Consider the following 6,000-nt stretch of genomic DNA (forward strand, 5'->3'; position numbering starts at 1 on the left):
AATGCGGGTGCCAGTGACAGCCCTTGGGCATCTTGGGGACGCCCTGGCCATCAGCCTGGCATGTCTCCCCCATCCCCCATGCTATGACCCCGGGCATGTTCCCAGGAGACAATGTCCACACCCCAGGACCCCGCTGCCTCCAACCTCTTCCTTCCGACCCCCTTGTCACCTCCAGGGTTCATGCCCCCTTTGACCCCCCTGGGGAGTTAGTTTGTGTGTTTGTGGATGGGTGTGTGTGTGTGTGTGTGTGTGAATGTGCACGTAGAGCCTTGTGTGTGTGTGTGCCCATGCGAGGATGACCAGAGGAAAGGGCCCCACACGGGAGTGTGGGCCATGGTCCCCCAGGATCTTGGGGGCCCTCATTCCCAAAGGAAACCCCAGGGGAGGTGAAGCTTGGCCTCGGAAGCTGGAACCCTCCCCGTTCCTCTAGCCTCTGTTCACCTGGTGCGTCCCAGGCCAGTCCCTCCGTCTCCTGCCCTCAGTTTGCGGACTGTCCCATGAGGGGTTGGAGGAGGAACTCCATTAGCGTGGTTCTGGGTGGCCGATCGGCTCCCACCTTTTGGGTGGACATGGCGCAGGTGCACTCTGGGTGGGCGGGGTCGGGTGGGCGGGGTCCTCCCACCAACGGTCGGTCGGAGGCAGGTGGATCCTGCGCAGGCGCGCCTGCGCAGGCGCGCACACGGCCCAGCAGACGGCGCATGCGCGGGACCCCACCTCTCAGCCGGCATGAGCAACACCGAGGGGCTTGCTGTGGGGTCGGTCCAACGGGTCCCGATCTCCACTGTCTGGTCAGTGACCCTTACGTCCTCTTAGGCCGGGGGCCAGCCCCACTCCCGCCAGGCAGGGCCGCTGGACCGAGTGGACATGGAGACCTGGGGACTAGAGAGAAATGAAGTATACCCCCCACCTTGCCGTCCTGGCCGCCACGTTCCACTCCAGTGTTCGTCCAGGTGCATGGCTGGGTCAGGGGAGGGGGAATGGGGACACGTCTGGGCAGGGAGGAGGTCAGGTCGCGTTTTTCTCCTCTACATCCCCTCCCCTGTCTTCCTTGCAGCACCCCATCTCCCCAAGGTCCGGCCCTCAAACACTTTCATCTCCCTGCTTTAATCCCCAACACATCCTCCTGAGGTGGGAGTCACTGACACCATCTTCAAAGTAGAAAACGGAGGTCCCAAGAGTTCCCATAGGAGCTTGCCAGTCACAGGGCTGTGACATGGCCCTGCTGTTAGTTTGATCCAGATCAATCCGACCCAAAACCTGAGCTTCCAGAGGAGCCTGAGGAAGTAGCCTTTGAGCCCAGGCTTGGAGGTGAGGTCATCCCGGATGGGGGTCATATGAAGGGACAGCTCGGGGCTCTGAGGGCAGATTCTTGATGGGCTCCCTGGGGAGGGAAGGCTCTACAGAGGCTGGAGTGGGGTGAGGGGGGCACACTGGGGAGCATGTCTAGACCAGCTCATGCAGGGCTCTCTGGATGCTGGGCAAGGAGTCAGGGGACAGTGTGGGTTAGGGGGTTCAGGGGACACAATCCGGGCATTCTTATCAGAGCCACATCATCCTCGATTTAGAAGGAGCCTGGTGAGCATGTTATTGCCATGGTCCGGTTTCCTTCTTCTGCAGGTGGCTGTTCAATTTTCCCAACACCATTAGTTGAAGAGACTGTCTTTTTTCCATTGGACATTCTTTCCTGCTTTGTCAAAGATTAGTTGACCATAGAGTTGAGGGTCCATTTCTGGGCCCTCTATTTTGTTCCATTGATCTATGTGTCTGTTTTTGTGCCAGTACCATACTGCCTTGATGATGACAGCTTTGTAAATAGAGCTGGAAGTCCGGAATTCTGATGCTGCCAGCTTTGCTTTGCTTTCTCAACATTTCTCTGGCTATTCGGGGTCTTTTCTGGTTCCATACAAATTTTAGGATTGTTTGTTCCATTTCTTTGAAAAAAGTGGATGGTATTTTGATGGGGGTTGCATTGAATGTGTAGATTGCTCTAGATGGCATTGACATTTTCACAATATTTGTTCTTCTGATCCACGAGCGTGGAACTTTTTCCATTTCTTTGTGTCTTCCTGCATATCGTTCATGAGTATTTTATAGTTTTCTGAGTAGAGATCCTTTGCCTCTTTGGTTAGATTTATTCCTAGGTATCTTACAGTTTTGGGTGCAATTGTAAATGGGATCGACTCCTTAATTTCTCTTCCTTCTGTCTTGTTGTTGGTATATAGGAATGCCACTGATGTCTGTGCATTGATTTTATATCCTGCCACTTTACTGAAATCCTGTATGAGTTCTAGCAGTTTTGGGGTGGAGTCTTTTGGGTTTTCCACATACAGTATCATATCATCTGCAAAGAGTGAGAGTTTGACTTCTTCTTTGCCGATTTGGATGCCTTTGATTTCTTTTTGTTGTCTGATTGCTGTGGCTAGGACTTCTAGTACTATATTGAATAGCAGTGGTGAGAGTGGACATCCCTGCCATGTTCCTGACCTTAGGGGAAAGCTCTCAGTTTTTCCCCATTGGGAATATTTGCTGTGGGTTTTTCATAGATGGCTTTTATGATATTGAGGTGTGTACCCTCTATCCGTATACTCTGAATAGTTTTGATCAAGAAAGGATGCTGTACTTTGTCAAATGCTTTTTCTGCATCTATCGAGAAGATCATATGATTCTTGTTCTTTCTTTTGTTAATGTATTGCATCACATTGATTGATTTGAGGATGTTGAACCAACCTTGCAGCCCAGGGATAAATCCCACTTGGTCGTGGTGAATAATCCTTTTAATGTTCTGGTGGATCCTATTGGCTAGTATTTTGGTGAGAATTTTTGCATCCATGTTCATCGAGGATATTGGTCTGTAATTCTCCTTTTTGATGGGGTCTTTGTCTGGTTTGGGGATCAAGGTAATGGTGGCCTCATAAAACGAGTTTGGAAGTTTTCCTTCCATTTCTATTTTTTGGAACAGTTTCAGAAGAATAGGTATTAATTCTTCTTTAAAAGTTTGGTGTAATTCCCCCGGGAAGCCATCTGGCCCTGGGCTTTTGTTTGTTGGGAGACTTTTGATGACTGCTTCAATTTCCTTAGTGATTATAGGTCTGTTCAGGTTATCTATTTCTTCCTGGTTCAGTTTTGGTAGTTGATACATCTCTAGGAATGCATCCATTTCTTCCAGGTTATCTAATTTGCTGGCATAGAGTTGCTCATAATATGTTGTTATAATTGTTTGTATTTCTTTGGTGTTGGTTGGGATCTCTCCTCTTTCATTCCTGATTTTGTTGATTTGGGTCATTTCTCTTTTCTTTTTGATAAATCTGGCCAGGGGTTTAGCAATCTTGTTAATTGTTTCAAAGAACCAGCTCCTAGTTTCGTTGATCTGTTCTACTGTTCTTTTGGTTTCTAGTTCATTGATTTCTGCTCTGCTCTTGATTATTTCTCTTCTCCTGCTGGGTTTAGGCTTTCTTTGCTGTTCTTTCTCCAGCTCCTTTAAGTGTAGGGTTAGGTTGTGTATTTGAGACCTTTCTTGTTTCTTGAGAAAGGCTTGTATTGCTATATACTTTCCTCTCAGGACTGCCTTTGCTGTATCCCAAAGATTTTGGACAGTTGTGTTTTCATTTTCATTGGTTTCCATGAATTTTTTTAATTCCTCTTTAATTTCCTGATTGACCCATTCATTCTTTAGTAGGATGCTCTTTAGCCTCCATGTATTTGAGTTCTTTCTGACTTTCCCCTTGTGATTGAGTTCTAGTTTCAAAGCATTGTGGTCTGAAAATATGCAGGGAATGATCCCAATCTTTTGGTACCGGTTGAGACCTGATTTGTGACCTAGGATGTGATCCATTCTGGAGAATATTCCATGGGCACTAGAGAAGAATGTGTATTCCGTTGCTTTGGGATGGAATGTTCTGAATGTGTCTGTGAAGTCCATTTGGTCCAGTGTGTCATTTAAAGTCTTTATTTCCTTGTTGATCTTTTGCTTAGATGATCTGTCCATTTCAGTCAGGGGGGTGTTAAAGTCCCCCACTATTAATGTATTGTTGTTAATGTGTTTCTTTGCTTTTGTTATTAATTGCCTTATATAATTGGCTGCTCCCCTGTTAGGGGCATAGATATTTACAATTGTTAGATCTTCTTTTTGGATAGACCCTTTAAGTAGGATATAGTGTCCTTCCTCATCTCTTATTACAGTCTTTGGTTTAAAATCGAATTTGTCTGATATAAGGATTGCCACTCCAGCTTTCTTTTGGTGTCCATTAGCATGGTAAATGGTTTTCCACCCCCTCATTTTCAATCTGGAGGTTTCTTTGGGTCTAAAATGTGTCTCTTGCAGGCAGCGTATGGATGGGTCTTGTTTTTTAATCCAATCTGATAGCCTGTGTCTTTTGATTGGGGCATTTAGGCCATTTACATTCAGGGTAACTATTGAAAGATATGAATTTAGTGCCATTGTATTTCCGGTAAGGTGACTGTTAGTATATATTATCTGTGTTCATTTCTGGTCTATGCTGCTTTTAGGTTCTCTCTTTGCTTAGAGGACCCCTTTCAATATTTCTTGGAGGGCTGGTTTCGTGTCTGCAAATTCCTTTAGTGTTTGTTTGTCCTGGAGGCTTTTACTCTCCTTCTATTTTCAATGAGAGCCTAGCTGGATATTGTATTCTTGGCTGCATATTTTTCTCATTTAGTGGTCTGAATATATCATGCCAGTCCTCTCTGGCCTGCCAGGTCTCTGTGGATAGGTCTGTTGCCAATCTTTTTTCTACCATCGTAGGTTACATATCTCTTCTCCCGAGCCGCTTTCAGGATTTTCTCTTTGTCGCTGAGACTCATACGTTTTACTATTAGATGTCGGGGTGTTGACCTGTTTTTATTGATTTTGAGAGGGGTCCTCTGTGCATCCTGGATTTTGATGCCTGTTTCCTTCCCCACATTAGGGAAGTTCTTTGTTATCATTTGCTCCAATATACCTTCTGCTCTTCTCTTGTTTCTTCTTCTTCTGGGATCCCAATTATTCTAATGTTGTTTCGTCTTATGGTATCGCTTATCTCTCAAATTCTGCCCTCGTGATCCAGTAGTTGTTTATCTCTCTTTTTCTCAGCTTCTTTCTTTTCCAACATTTGGTCTTTATATCACTGATTCTCTCCTCTGCCTCATTAATCCTAGCAGTTCGAGCCCCCATTTTTTGATTGCACCTCATTAATAGCCTTTTTGATTTCGACTTGGTTAGATTTTAGTTCTTTTATTTCTCCAGAAAGCGTTTCTCTAATAACTTCCATGCTTTTTTCAAGTCCAGCTAGTATCTTTAAAGCCATGATTCTGAACTCTAGGTCCGACATCGTACTAATGTCTGTATTGATTAGGTCCCTGGCGGTCAGTACCATCTCTTGTTCTTTTTGCTGAGGTGATTTTTTTCGTTTTATCATTTTGTCCAGAGGAGACTAGAAGAATGAGAGAACAAAATGCTAACAGGGTAACAATGTCCCCAGAAAATATACTCTAAAGAAATCAGAAAAGACCTGAAACCAGGGGAAAAGAAAGGGATAGAAAGAAAAAAGAAAAAGAAAAAAAAAGAGAAAAAGGAAAAGATAAAAACAAACAAAAAAGAACAAAACAAAACAAAAAAACAGAATATGGTCAAATATGATCAGCTGGTGCATAGATCAGTGCCACACACTAGATTTTGGGTGTATTTTGGTCTGTTAGAAGAAAGTGCCTCCCAAAATTTTAAAGAAAGAAAAACTTATATATGTACAAAAATAAGGGTTGATACGATGAAGGGATGGAATATGACCTAAAGATGAAAATTACAAAATATGTTATAAAAGGAATTGATAAGATCAGTTGTTTGAAAAAAGAAAGAAGAAGGTTTTTAAAAAAGGGTGGGGGAGAGACTAGGAGACTAGAACAAAGCCATACACTAGAGATTTAGGGTATATTTTGATCTGTTAGAAGAAACTGTATCTCAAAATTTCAAAGAGAGAACAACTTATTTAGTATATATGCCAAAAATAA

This window comes from Eumetopias jubatus, unplaced genomic scaffold (assembly GCF_037043125.1).
Source record: "Eumetopias jubatus isolate StellerSeaLion01/CBP00866 unplaced genomic scaffold, mEumJub1_p1.0 scaffold_106, whole genome shotgun sequence".
NCBI lineage: Eukaryota > Metazoa > Chordata > Mammalia > Carnivora > Otariidae > Eumetopias > Eumetopias jubatus.